The sequence below is a fragment of the Phyllostomus hastatus genome, unplaced genomic scaffold, assembly GCF_019186645.2.
Source record: "Phyllostomus hastatus isolate PE091 unplaced genomic scaffold, TTU_PhHast_1.1 phas_contig_1021, whole genome shotgun sequence".
Classification (NCBI taxonomy): Eukaryota; Metazoa; Chordata; class Mammalia; order Chiroptera; family Phyllostomidae; genus Phyllostomus; species Phyllostomus hastatus.
Genome location: NW_025333505.1, coordinates 210,311 through 222,685, shown reverse-complemented (window position 1 = coordinate 222,685; position 12,375 = coordinate 210,311). Strand labels below are relative to the sequence as shown.

Here is a 12,375-nt window from a genome sequence, read left to right as displayed (position 1 = left end):
TGCCGTGTGGGGGACCAGGTGAGGCAGGCTGTGGGCCCTGTGGGCCCTGCTCAGGGTCTAGTCTCACACAGCTGCGGGGTCAAGACCACGCTTCTTCCTCTGAACCGGGTCAACCTGTGATGCTCCCCCAGGCTCCCTCTTGGCTTGTTTTCTCCTCTTTTTGCTCCTGTTTCCCCCATTTCCAAGGTCAAGTAATTCTCTGGCTCCCGCAGGCCTTCTGGGTCTATTAGCACGTGGGAATGAAGGCTGTTGTCGCAAACAGACCCCCTCCCCTCTGGGGGGAGCCGACAGATCCGAAGAGGAGAGGCCGGGGGCTCCTGAGTCAGGCGAGGACCCCAGCCTGGAACCTCACTTCTGTCCAGAAGGTTCCCGATCTCCGTCACTCTTACCCGCCCACCTGGGGACAGGGATCAAGACTTTTAACAGCAGGTCAGTGAATAAAATTAAGAGGAAGGAGCTGGCATGAAGATTCGAAGCAGAGACCTCTTAGTCTGCAGTCTAAGATTGAGGCTGGTGTGTACCCGGTCACCCAACAGATGAATGAACGTACCTTTTCGGTGTGAAGCCACACCCGTGACTTTGCCGTCCTGAGCAGGCAGGGTCGACCAGGAGGGAGCAGGCAGCCTGCCCCCCGCTGCCCAGGTAGCTCATTCTCCCTGCTGCCTACTCCCCTCCCCGCGGGGTCCTCCCAGAAGCCCTATGCCCCCCCCCACCCCAGACAGCCGCCCCTCCCCCAGAGACAACACCCCAGAGAGTAACCAGCCCCCCGAATCAAATTCCTCAAATACTTACTGTACTGAGCAAGAGGCCAGCACCTGGGGGGACCAGAGGTGAGTGAAGTCTCGTCACGACATTCCATCCCTTGCCCCTGTAAGGGGCTCCCCTTCTCATGGCGAAGAGGGGTTTTCGACATAAAGTTCACATGGTGGAGCCGGGCCACCTCTGGGGACAGACTTGGTGAGGGCCGGGCAGAGATGGTGGCCCCGTGGGGTCTGGAAGGGGGCGGTGCTTCCTGGGTCTAAAGGAACCTGTGTGCACGTTTGTGTGCATGTTTGTGTGCATGCGTGTGACTGGCTTTTTTTTCACAGCGCTGACCTGCTGCCCCAAACAGAGGCTGCAGGGAACCCCAGGTAGGCGGCCCTCCGCTGACAGACGGCCGTCTGGACAGGAGGAAGCTCTTCAGAAGGGGAGGAAAATGGCCCCAAAGCCCACCCTGGGAGGTCCTCTGAGGCCCCCTCTGCCAGTCCTGTTCTGGCCACCCTGTGGTCCAGGAATGACACCCCTGCTTGTGCCATGGGACTGTCACAGCACGAAGCATCCCTGCCACCCCCACAAGAGCCACAAAGAGGATGGGAGCTGAGCAAGACCAACCTTTGCAGAAGCTTCCCACTGTTCCATGCCACCGTCCTGCCTCTCACCAAGTTCGGGACCTTCCATGACGCCGACCTGCCTCTCCCCAAATCCAGGGCCTTCCATGCCGCCATCCTGCCTCTCACAGAGTCCTGGACCTTCCATGCCACGTCCTGCCCCTCACCGAATCTGGGGCCTCGGTGTGAGGGTAGTGCCGGGGCCTTTCTCCTCTTCTTCCCCTCGGGCAGCTCCACCCGCCCCGCTTGGCCTTGGTCCGGAACCCTGTCCACGAGATCGAGCCCACCTTCCCCTTCCGCTCTGGGGGGTGGGGGGAGGGAGGCCTCGCTTTGCTCCTGTGTGTGGTTTTGAGCTGCTGTCTTGCAGGAATGTTCCAAGCTCCGGATGCTCCCGCTGGGGCTCACCAGTTGCAAACTTAGATTCCACTTTTTGCTGCATAAGACAAGAGACCACCATCTGGCCTCTGGGTGAGATGTGCGCGCCGGCAACGCTCAGCACAAGAGGAGCTTTGTGTGAGCTCGTGAGGAAAGGGGATTCTCCCCACCCCAAAGACGGAGACTACAGGAGAGTGAATCCAGGTAGCTCACAGGCCCTACTATGGTACAAGGGTTACTGAGTGGGGGCACAAAACAACCATTTCCCTCTCCATGTGCAGAAACAGGGGGAAGTACCTGCATGCACAGGTCTTTAAAGCCAGTAGGGAAAAAAAAGTCTAGTAGCATGGGACAATTTCTAAACATGTGACAAATACACAATGGGAATACCAGGAGAAGAAAGAAACGGACAGGGGAAATATTTGAAGCACAAAGGGCTGAGAATGTCCCAAAATTAAAGACAGACACTAAACTACAGATCCAGGGAGCTCAACAAATAACAAACAAGATAAGTGCCCCCAAAAAATCTATACCTAGGAAAATGATATCAGACTGCCGAAGACCAAAGATAAAGAGAAACTCCTGAAAGAAGCCGGAGTGGGGAAAATCCCTTCCCTACAGAGAAACAAAGACAGGATTACATTGCATTTCCCTGCAAAAACCATGTCAACAAGAAGAGACTGGGGTACAATATTTAAAGTTTGGGGGGGAAGAAGTCACCAACGTAGAATTCTAGATCCAGTGTCATCGTCTCTCAAAAGTGAAAGAGAAACAAAGATTTCCTCAGGGAAATAAAAATGAAAAGAAATCTGTCACCAGTAGACATGGTCTTGCAAAAAAAAAAAAAAGCTACATGCATTTCCTCAGAAAAAGAAAATGTCCTAGGTCAGAAACTCGAATCTACATGAAGAAAGAAAGAGCATTAGAGAGGAAATCAATGAAGCAATGGTAGAAAAAAAAACACAGAGAGAGAGAGAGAGACTGCAGGAAGGCAGGCATAAAAGGTGGAACAGATTGATGGTGCACTGAAGTGCAAAAAGAAAAAGAAGACTCGTGTGAAATTAACGTTGTCATTTTGTCCTTTTCACCTTAAAAATCAGGCACATCGATACACCAAGATCGCTGGTGCCTTCCAGGGGCCAGTCGCCGCTTTGAAGCAGTGAGGGTCCGGATGGAAAGAACAGCATCTGGCCCTGGCTGGCGTAGCTCAGTGGATTGAGCGTGGGCTGCGAACCAAAGCATCGCAGGTTCGATTCCCAGTCAGGGTACATACCTGGGTTGCAGGCCATGACCCCCAGCAACCGCACATTGATGTTTCTCTCTCTCTCTCTCTCTTTCTCCCTCCCTTCCCTCTCTAGAAATGAATAAATAAAATCTTAAAAAAAAAAAAAGAAAAAAAGAAAGAACAGTGTCTGTTTAAGGAAGCTCACCAGGCACAAATGATGAGGTCTTCTCCCCTTTGAGAGGGGTGGACATGGTACTGGAGGAGGCACGTTTGATCTGAATATGGAAGCGGAGGCAGGGGGCTGGCGCACTTTCACCCAGATAAGAGCAGTATGTGCATAAGTGTCGGCAACAGATAAAGCCACCTGAACCATTTTTTAAAGTCAGCAGCTTCAGAATCACCTCCTGAAAGCAGTGGCGTACGGCAGCCAATATACCGAGGACAAGTTCGTAGTGATGAAACAGGGCAAAGCCGCTTCAGAACACTGGCCACGCTACTTGTTCAGTGAGTACTGGCGGGCAGGTGACCCTGGGCCAGGCGCTGGGCCAGGCCTTGGAACCATGAGATGACACCTGCCCTCAAAGAGCTGAGTCTGGCGGGAGGAATGATTGACAGACAACCGCGGGGCGGTGTCGTGGTCAGCGCTGACACAGGGGTGCAGAGGGGCATGGGGCAAGGGGAGAGGTCTCTCTTCCTCGTGTCTACCGAGGTTTGGTGTGAACCCGTGTCTGTCCCACACTGCAGCTGAAGATTCGTGCGGCTCCCCGAGCTCACTGAGGGGCGCTGGGGACTCGAGCACAGGCTGAGAGCCTGAAGGGGGACAAAACGCTCTTCTTGGGAGCAAAGCACGGTTTCCCAGCTTTCAGCTCGTGGCTCATAACAGATGCGACTTTCTTGGACTATCCTGAGTCCAGGTTCTTCTGGCACCAGCCGCCTCCACCAGGCCACCGAAGTTGGACCCCACAGAGGTCAAAGTCGCACACCTGAGGTGAAGCAGCGGGGAAATGGGCGCCACTCCTGCCCTGACCCCAAGATCAGCCCCCTGGGCCTGGCTCCAAGAAAGGTAGGTGAGGTGTGAGACAAGGGCAGACCTGCTTCTTGGAGCAAAAGGCCTCTTTCAAATGAATATAGCAGCGAACCCAGGAGCTCGATTCTTTTTTTATTTTTTATTTTTTTAGGATTTTACTTATTTTTAGAGAGAGGGGAAGGGAAGGAAAAAGAGAGAAACATTGATGGAAGAGAACATCGATCATCAATCAGTTGCCGTGCCCGGGCTGGGACTGAACCCACAACCCAGGTATGTGTCCCAACGGGGTCTTGAACCTGTGACCTGTCCCTTTACAGGACAATGTTCCAACCCACTGAGCCACACGGGTCAGGGCTAAGCTCAATGCTTAACTTGTGCCCCAGAATTTCCACAGACACCCTTCATGGGTTAGATGTAGGGTCAATCAACTCACCCTAATTTCTGCCATTGAGAAAAAGCAGCTTTTATAAGCAAAGAAAAAAAGTTCATCTTATGGTAAACTCCAAAAAAAAAAAAAAAGAAGTATGTTTCATAATATTTTGTTAGTATTCCCTCAAAAATGAAAAAAAAAAAAACATTATATGTCCTGGAGCTACTGAGGCACTGATCTTTTGTCCCCTATTGAAAATGAATGCCAGCAGCCCTGGCTGGTGTGGCCCAGCAGAATGAGCGCTGGCCTGTGAACCAAAGGGCTCCCAGTTCAATTCCCAGTCAGGGCACAGGCCTGAGTTGTGGTCTAGGTCCCCAGTAGGGGGCACGCAAGAGGCAATCACACATTGATGTTTCTCTCCCTCTCTTTCTCCCTCCCTTCTCTTCTCTCTAAAAATAAATAAATAAAATCTTTAAAGATAATAAAAAGAAGGAGTGGCAGCAGATGAACTGAAAGGATGCATGAAAGGGACAAAAGACATCACCACAGGACAGCAATATCCTCTCCTACTTGGAGCATTGCATGCAATTCTGGTCACCCATTTTTAGAAAGACGTGCTGGAAATGGAGATGGTCCAAGAAGTATAATGGAATATCAGAGCTAATGCACCTTAAGTGATTATTCTACTTGAACCCATTAGTTTCAGGTAAGAAACTGAACCCCAAAGTGGTTAAATGATTTGCAAACAATCACCCAGCTAGTCTATGGCTTAGCTGGGATGGGACCCCCAATCTCCAGGATGTAGTCCCGTTTTCTTTCCACCATACGGCCTCATGCACATCTTTCTTAGTTAAGTGAACCGCCCCAAATTCTCAGGTCTCACCAGTTTGGAAAATCAGAAGATTCAGAATTTGGTTAACAACCCATGGTCAGGCTCCAGAGAGCCCGCAAACCCTCAGAAGGGGCATTTTTCTGAGGAGAGGGTTCATAGATTTTGATAGATTGCAAAGGACTCAAGAATCAGAATGAATTAAGAATTCACTGCGTTAGGAGAACCACCGCAATGGATGAAATCAAAGATTGGGAATAGGTTGAAAAAATGCCCACCGAACAACAATATACTGAAATGAGCGGTCAACCCTGGACGCTTAAAAGAAACAGCTTTAGGGGGGAAACCCCACAAAAAACTAAGGCAGCACTCCTGTTAACGGTCTTTCTGCCTGTTACCCCTCCAACAGAGTTTCTATCCACTTCCACCTCTAACAGACCCAAACTAGGAAAGATCCCAGTGATGTCAAGCACTGTGGAGGGATTAGTACCCAGGAGATACTATCACATTTGAAACTCAAAGAACGACACATGGGATTCTTTACCCTAAAGTAAATAAGCAAGGGTTTCAAAAGCTCAGACAAAATTATGAGAGATGCTGAATTTGACCTCATGGAAGGCAACCTCAGAATGTCCTTGAGGCCTCGATGGACAACAGGCCCCGGGCTGAATGTGGACCCCTCAGAAGGGCACACATTAGGCTCTCACGTAACCTGGTCAGTGTCCGTTAGGGCCCGACCAGCTGAAAGCAAACACCTGTAGGATGCTCTGTGTCTGGGTACAAGACAACATGGACATATTTTATAGTCTCCAAATTGCTGGAGGAGCTCCCAAGTTCTTCTTCCTTTGAGTCAAAGGACAGGTTTCTGTGGACGACAGTTAAGTCACAAGAAAGGTTCTGGTGACAGGATGAGAGAGTCAGACACCAACTGGAGAGGCTCCCCTGCTCACGACCACCCTCCTTTGTTAGGGGCAGCACCAGCAGGGATGGCCGCCGGTGGCCTCTGGTATAGGACTCCGCCCCTTCACCTTCCTATGTCAACCAGATTCCCTCTCCCCGAAATTTAAAAATTGAAGAGACATATACAAAGACCAGAAGCTGTAGATGCAGATTCACTTCCAAACAGCAGCGTCCCACCCAAGGGAAACTTCCAGGGAACTGAAAATAGTTCTCTATAGTCAATAGTTCAATCTTGGTCGGGATGGTGGTTATACAGATATATGTATACGCCCCTATGTATGGACATGTATATGTAAATACATATATGTTCATATAGGTGAGTATGAAAAATTCCACTGAGTTGTACACTTAGGCTAATGCCATTTACGGGATTTGTGATATCTTAGGAAGTTAAAAAACTGGTGGGGTGTCCTCAGAGAAAAGACCCATGGGGAAGTCTGAAGAAATACTGGATCTGGCTAGAGTCCCAGAAAGCAGAGGGGGAAGGGCACTGCAAAATTGCTGGACAGTTTGATGGGGGCAGGGAAAGAAGAGGAGTCCCAGCCCCTGGGGAGCGGCCAGCCTTGGGGGGGACAGGCGAGGAGTGAGGCCCAGGATTGGTCAAGGGGAACTATGGATCAACCGTGGTGGGGTGGGGAGGCTGGAGGCTTGAGCCCAGAGTTCTGACCCTGCAGGAGTGGCACCTGCAGCATGAAATATCTTTTTCTATCCCTTTCCTTTTAGTATGGGTATCTTTCTATATGAAGCGAGTTTCTCGTAGACAGCATATGTGAGGGTCTTGTTTTGTTAGCCATTCAGCCACCATGTCTTTTGATTGGAGCACTTACTCCATTTGCAGTTAAAGTCATTGTTGATAGACTGCCATTTTATTGTTCATACTTTTATTTTTTTTCCTCCTCTTAAAAAAAAAGACCCTTTAACATAACTTGTAACACTTGTTGTGTGGTAATGAACGCCTTTAGTTTAGGGGTTTTTTTGGTCTGGGAAACTTTTTGTTTTGCCTTCAGTTTTAAATGATAGCTTTTCTGGATAAAGGAGTCTTGGTTGTACTTCTTTGCTTTTCATCACTTTAAATATTTCGTGCCAGTTCCTTCCGGTTTGCAACATCTCTGTTGAGAAATCAGCTGACAGTCTTATAAGAGTCTTCTGTAGGTCACTAACTGCTTTTCTCTTGCTGCTTTTAATATTTTGTCTTTGTCTTTAACCTTTGGCATTTTGATTATGATGTGTCTTGGAGCGGGCCTGTTTGGATTCATCTTGTTTGCAACTCTCTGTGCCTCCCGGACTTGCATGTCTATTTCCTTCACCAGGTTAGGGAAGTTTTTAGTTATTATTTCTTCAAATAAGTTCTCGATCCCTTGCTCTCTCCCTTCTCTTTCTGGTATCCCAATGATGCAGATACTGTTATGCTTCTTGTTGTCTCAAAGGTCCCTTAAACTATCCTCACTTTTTAAAAATTATTTTTTCTGTTTGTTGTTCTGATTGGGTATTTTCTGTTACCTTGCCTTCCAAAATGTTGGTTCAACCTATACTTCCTCTAATCTGATGTAGATTCCTTCTAGTGTATCCTTCATTTCACTTATTGTAGTTTTCATTTCTGATGGTTCTTTTTTATGTTTTCTAATTCCATTTTTATGTTTCCTGTCTCTTTGTTCAAGTTTTCACTGAGATCGTTGAGCATCCTTATAGCCGGTGTTCTGAACTCTGCATTCAGTAGATTGCTTGTCTCCATTTTGTTTAGTTCTTTTTCTGGAGTTTTGTTCTGTTCATTCATTTGGGATGCGTTCCTTTGTCTCCTCATTTTGGCTGTCTCCCTGTGCTTGTTTCTGTATGTTAGATAGAGCTGCTACATTTCATGACCTTGGTGGACTGGCCTTATGTAGCAGGTGTTCTGTAAGGCCCAGTGGTGCAGCCTCCCCTGACCTGGGCCCTCCGAGCATGCCCCCTATTTGGGCTGTGTGCACCTTCCTGTTGTAATCGAGCCTTAAGTGCTGTTGGCATGTCCGTGGGAGGCATTTACCCCCAGGCTGATGGGCTGCAAGGACTGGCTTCCACCATAGTGGAGAAGCTGCTGCACATGGGCCGACTGCACAGAGCAGAACTTACTTCAGTGGGACTCTGGTGCCTGATCAGTCCACCTCTTCAGTGTGTCTCCAGTGGGGGTGGTGGTGTGGTGTTCCAGGGTGGGCTGAGGCTGGCCACCAGGTGCGCTGGCTCTGGGCCCTCCTGGAAGATGCAGCCCCAAATCAGCTGCTGCCTGTGCCCTGCCTGGGGCATGCAGCATGAGCTACAAAGCAATCTGCAGATAACTGCTACTTGCGATAGACTTAGAGGTGCCCTAGAGGCCAAGCTGTGAACCAAAGCTGGTTACCACTAGTGCCAGGCCTGGGGCCACTTAGCAAGAGATGTGGAGCACACGGAAGCCAGAAATTATTTATTTGGAGCTTGTGAACCTTAGAGAGATTTTTAGGAAAGTATGAAGCATGAACCAAGACAGGCTGTTTCTATAAAAAGCCACTGGAAATGGCTTGAGTGGGCCTTAAAATATATGGGTGTTTGTCTTTCCCAGTACAGAGTTTCCATGTCAATGGCTGAAGGACCCTTTGGGGAGATCTAAGGGGAAGATCCACAACCATGGTTGGAGATTTTGGTAGTGTCCTTTCCTCAAGCTTACTCAGATTTCCCTTCCAAGGGATGCAGGGTCTCGGAACTGATTCAGATCTGGGAACTGGGTGAGAGGTCAGGAATCTATGGTGTTAGTTCTTGCGTTAGATCTGCAGATCAAGTAGGACAGGGCTGGGCTTCCCATTCTTAGTCCCAAGGACCTCATGACCAATCAACCACAGCCAGGTTCTCTGCGGCACAGACCTCACGAAGTAATCCCCAAACGTGCATCTGGGGGTGCAGAATCGCACTGCTTGAACTCTGACACCCTGAGACCCTCCAGTTCCCACTGAAATCAGGGAACCCTCGCTGCTGTAATGGCACGGGCCAGCATCTCTATCTACGAAGGACAGCTACTCAAATGCTTTTCAAAGATGTGGAAGCCCCACCCACCCATGCATTTTTCAACACATTGGTGAAGGGAGTCACTGTTGACCGGATGGACAAGCCACCCGTGATAAATCCTCTCCATCTGGGGTGTGGATTCTCCCTACCAAATGGCGCTAACCACACCAAGGGATCACTAGCCCGACAAAATGCCTTTAGAACTGGCCTCCTGTGAATCCCCGTTCAAGTCAGCAACTGAGCGAACAGGTTTGTCCTGGTTGCTATAGCTGTGATATTTTAAACACAATGTTAATTGGGTACCGTCATAAAGATAAATTCAGACTTACTTAAAATTACACCTTCCTACTTCACGAAATGCTTTGAGAATCCAGACCAACATGTGTTCTCTAGATTTTCCTTGATATAAATTAGCCAGTCTGAAAATGTTTCATTGTGTGAGTCTTCACCTCAGTAATAGGTACCGAGGGTCAGCTGAGATCTTTCTGTCACTCTAGAAGATGAGGAGACAGTGAGGAGGGGGGAGGTGATCCCTGGCAATGAAAGCCCCTCAGTCGGGCCATCCAGCTTTCAGAAAGGAAGAAGGAGCTGGCATGGCTGGCAAGCAAGATTCCTCAGAATAGGTTATTTGGTATAATTTAAGCTTTCCAAATGCTCTCATAAACCCACATTACAGTTTGTGAAGTCCCACTCTTTCAAGGACATTTTTTTCACTTGCTTTTTTAGAGAGGGAGACGAAGGGAGAGAGAGAAACATCTATGTGAGAGACATCGATTGGTGACCTCACCCAAGGACAGAGGATCGTACATGTCCAGACCCGGGGTCACACATGCCAGGACTAGGAATCGAACCTGCAGCCTTTTGGTTACGGGATGACGCACCAACCAAATGAGCCACACTGGCCAGGATAGCCTTTACTTTTATTTTCAGCTATCTTGGTTATTCCATGACAGGAGAGAAGAGGTTATCACAGTCTAGTCAGAGAAAGTTCTGGATTTCCAGAACATATAGAGTGACACTTGAGCTAATAATTATTTTCTTTCTTTAAACTGCTCAGATCAGCCATCCAGGCTGGAAGTACATCCACCCTGAAGCCACTTCTAGGGTTCCATGGGAACTCAACGTGATCCCTCGCAGACTTCAGGCAAAATTCACTCAACTCTTTCTACTGCGTGACGTGGGCTCCTGGACTAGCATCCTCCAAACTACCTAGATTGTCATTTTCTTCAGGTCCCATAAGGCCAAATTATTGAGAGAGAGAGAGAGAGAGAGAGAGAGAAGTTTTCCTAATAATGAAGGGAGGAGATAACTGGCATTTTAGTTTTCCTCCTCCAGAGACAGAACCCTGTCTGCCACCAAGACTGAGGCAATTGTGAATTCCCGAAATGGAGTTCAGACGGTTCAGATGCTGGACAAAAAGAGAACCATACGTCTACCACAAACCTAGCAGAACTGACTCCACCTTGGAGAAATTGAATTTATCTAGGGAGAGACTGCATTTGTCAGCAGAGGCTTTCTGGTAAAGCCTGGGCCTTCATCTCTTCTCTCTCCCCCTTGCAGGCCGAGCCAATGTGGAGGGAAAAGGGTAAGGAGCATAGTGTGTCCAATTAATAAAAACTGAATGTGGGCAGGGGGCACCTGGACTTGAACCAGGGACCTCTTGATCTGCAGTCAAATGCTCTACCACTGAGCTATACCCCCACCTGTTTACCTGACCTTAATAAGCACTCTAAACCTACAAAGCCACACCCTGGCTGAGATGTGTTCTTGCTAGTGCTACGTCACCATGAACCCTGCAAACATGCCCTTCCTACTGTGCCCTCCCCCGACCTTCTACACAGGTGACTGTCACCTCTACTTATAACTGGTGCCCTTCCTTCCCTCAGTCCCTGAGCATGTCCCATGAGATGTGGTGGGACTGAGTGGGGACGAAAGAGCTGGTCTGGAGAGGTCATGGAGGGCTGCAACCATGTGGGAACAGCGTGACCCACCTCGCCTCTGAATTTAAACCCGGGACCTCTGCATCGTTTCAGTCGCATGCTTTGCTCAGATACAACCAGCGCACGTAGTCGGGTCATTAGCTATGAGCCGTCACCACTCTACCACGCCTGTGCCTTTCTCACCTTTCCTACCTCTGCACAACTGGCCTCGGTCTATGCCTACAGCCCAGCATCCTAGCTTCCCTCAGTCCTGGGTGGAAGGCACTAGCTTGAAGACCATGGTTGACCTCCAGAATGCTGTTTAGGGTTTTGTAATGTTATAAAATTCAAAATTATTTCCAAGCCACTTAGGATCACTGGGTGGGAGGATCCAGGCTAACAGGGCAGTGTGCCTCCCCCAAAACAAAGGTCCCAGGCCCCTCCTCAGTCCCACTGAGCCACAATGTTAATCTGTATTTTTAGTAAGGTCACTAATAACTGTGACACAGGCTGGGTAACTCCTGATTCAGTGAGGTCCTCCGTAATGTCAGCTCCAAAGAGCACCTAATTAAGAACCTCTGAAACACACAGGTCATTAGCGACAGCATCCTGACTTGTGCCAGAAAACAGAAGTCACTTAAAAATCTGATGGACCAAGGAAGAGTGGAGACAAGGCTAACTTTAAGTAGGAAGTTAAATCAGGAGGCTTTTGCTCTTCCCCAAAGCGGCCAGAGGTGACCTCTGAACATAGTTCGCTATTCACTTGACCCAGAAAACCCCACGAAATCACACAACTCAAGAGGTTCGAATCTTCATATTCACCTTAAGAACACGCGTGAAGCTGCCCAGGCCATCAGGGGTATGCATATTCGAGAAGCCACTGAGGATCTGAAGGACGTCACCTTACAGGAGTAGTGTGTGCCATCCCGTCGTTACAAGGGTGGAGTTGGTGGGTGAGCCTGGGCCCAGCAGTGGGGCTGCACTCAGGGCCAGTGGCCCAAAAAGAGTGCTGCATTTTTGCCGCACGGGCTTAAAAGTGCAGAGAGTTGTGCTGACCTGAAGGGTTTAGATGCAGATTCTCTGAGCACATCCAGGCGAACAAAGCTCCCAAAACGCAGCCCAGAACTTACAGAGCTCACAGGTGGATTAACCCACACACGGCTCTCCCCCACCACCCTGAGACGGTCCTCCTGAGAAAGAGCAGGTTGGACCTAACCCAGAAGAGGAGGCTGCACAGAAGACAAAGATATTCCAGAAGAAACTGAAGAAACAAAAACTGATGGCCTGGGAGTAA

At 49.1% G+C, this 12,375-nt stretch overlaps 1 non-coding gene and 1 pseudogene across 1 annotated transcript; one reads left to right on the top strand and one right to left on the bottom strand.

The window, feature by feature from the left end:
• LOC123815309 overlaps positions 1-12,375 on the top strand; it is a 25,489-nt pseudogene extending 13,114 nt beyond the window's left edge.
• Positions 10,792-10,863, bottom strand: TRNAC-GCA. Its single transcript has one exon. It is a non-coding gene; the product is annotated as a tRNA-Cys (tRNA).